The sequence below is a fragment of the Penaeus japonicus genome, unplaced genomic scaffold (assembly GCF_977035675.1).
Source record: "Penaeus japonicus unplaced genomic scaffold, GWHDUDI00000001_assembly GWHDUDI00000008, whole genome shotgun sequence".
In the NCBI taxonomy this organism is placed as follows: Eukaryota; Metazoa; Arthropoda; class Malacostraca; order Decapoda; family Penaeidae; genus Penaeus; species Penaeus japonicus.
In genome coordinates this window covers 1,532,502-1,535,001 of record NW_028234410.1, presented here as the reverse complement: position 1 = coordinate 1,535,001, position 2,500 = coordinate 1,532,502, and positions in this window count along the sequence as shown.

Genomic DNA, 2,500 nt, shown 5'->3' with positions numbered 1-2,500 from the left:
CAAAAGATTCCATTCAGCCCAAAAGATTCCATTCAATCCAAAAGATTCCATTCAGCCCAAAAGATTCTATTCAATCCAAAAGATTCCATTCAGCCCAAAAGATTCCATTCAGCCCAAAAGATTCTATTCAATCCAAAAGATTCCATTCAGCCCAAAAGATTCCATTCAGCCCAAAAGATTCTATTCAGCCCAAAAGATTCTATTCAATCCAAAAGATTCTATTCAATCCAAAAGATTCCATTCAGCCCAAAAGATTCTATTCAGCCCAAAAGATTCCATTCAGCCCAAAAGATTCCATTCAGCCCAAAAGATTCCATTCAGCCCAAAAGATTCCATTCAGCTCAAAAGATTCTATTCAATCCAAAAGATTCCATTCAGCCCAAAAGATTCCATTCAGCCCAAAAGATTCTATTCAATCCAAAAGATTCCATTCAGCTCAAAAGATTCCATTCAGCCCAAAAGATTCCATTCAGCCCAAAAGATTATATTCAGCCCAAAAGATTCTATTCAATCCAAAAGATTCCATTCAGCCCAAAAGATTCCATTCAGCCCAAAAGATTCTATTCAGCCCAAAAGATTCTATTCAATCCAAAAGATTCCATTCAGCCCAAAAGATTCCATTCAATCCAAAAGATTCTATTCAGCCCAAAAGATTCTATTCAATCCAAAAGATTCTATTCAATCCAAAAGATTCCATTCAGCCCAAAAGATTCCATTCAGCCCAAAAGATTCTATTCAATCCAAAAGATTCCATTCAGCCCAAAAGATTCCATTCAGCCCAAAAGATTCCATTCAGCCCAAAAGATTCCATTCAGCCCAAAAGATTCCATTCAGCCCAAAAGATTCTATTCAATCCAAAAGATTCCATTCAGCCCAAAAGATTCCATTCAGCCCAAAAGATTCCATTCAATCCAAAAGATTCCATTCAATCCAAAAGATTCTATTCAGCCCAAAAGATTCCATTCAATCCAAAAGATTCTATTCAGCCCAAAAGATTCTATTCAATCCAAAAGATTCCATTCAGCCCAAAAGATTCCATTCAGCCCAAAAGATTCTATTCAGCCCAAAAGATTCTATTCAATCCAAAAGATTCCATTCAGCCCAAAAGATTCCATTCAGCCCAAAAGATTCCATTCAGCCCAAAAGATTCTATTCAATCCAAAAGATTCCATTCAGCCCAAAAGATTCTATTCAATCCAAAAGATTCTATTCAATCCAAAAGATTCCATTCAGCCCAAAAGATTCCATTCAGCCCAAAAGATTCCATTCAATCCAAAAGATTCCATTCAGCCCAAAAGATTCTATTCAGCCCAAAAGATTCCATTCAGCCCAAAAGATTCCATTCAGCCCAAAAGATTCCATTCAGCCCAAAAGATTCTATTCAATCCAAAAGATTCCATTCAGCCCAAAAGATTCCATTCAGCCCAAAAGATTCCATTCAGCCCAAAAGATTCCATTCAGCCCAAAAGATTCCATTCAGCCCAAAAGATTCCATTCAGCCCAAAAGATTCTATTCAATCCAAAAGATTCCATTCAGCCCAAAAGATTCCATTCAGCCCAAAAGATTCTATTCAATTCTCAGCCAAAATTCCAATTCAGCCAAAAGATTCTCAGCAAGATTCATTCATCCAAAAGATATCATTCAGCCCAAAAGATTCATTCAGCCCAAAAGATTCTATTCAATCCAAAATCATTCAGCCCAAAAGATTCCATTCAATCCAAAAGATTCCATTCAGCCAAAAGATTCCATTCAGCCCAAAAGATTCTATTCAGCCCAAAAGATTCATTCAGCCCAAAAGATTCCATCAAAAGATTCCATTCAGCCCAAAAGATTCTATTCATCCAAAAGATTCCATTCAGCCATCAAAAGATTCCATTCACCCAAAAGATTCTATCAGCCCAAAAGATTCTATTCAATCCAAAAGATTCCATTCAGCCCAAAAGATTCCATTCAGCCCAAAAGATTCCATTCAGCCCAAAAGATTCCATTCAGCCCAAAAGATTCCATTCAGCCCAAAAGATTCTATTCAATCCAAAAGATTCCATTCAGCCCAAAAGATTCCATTCAGCCCAAAAGATTCCATTCAGCCCAAAAGATTCTATTCAATCCAAAAGATTCCATTCAGCCCAAAAGATTCCATTCAATCCAAAAGATTCCATTCAGCCCAAAAGATTCTATTCAGCCCAAAAGATTCCATTCAGCCCAAAAGATTCTATTCAATCCAAAAGATTCCATTCAGCCCAAAAGATTCTATTCAATCCAAAAGATTCTATTCAATCCAAAAGATTCCATTCAGCCCAAAAGATTCCATTCAGCCCAAAAGATTCTATTCAGCCCAAAAGATTCTATTCAATCCAAAAGATTCCATTCAGCCCAAAAGATTCCATTCAATCCAAAAGATTCCATTCAGCCCAAAAGATTCTATTCAGCCCAAAAGATTCTATTCAATCCAAAAGATTCCATTCAGCCCAAAAGATTCCATTCAATCCAAAAGATTCC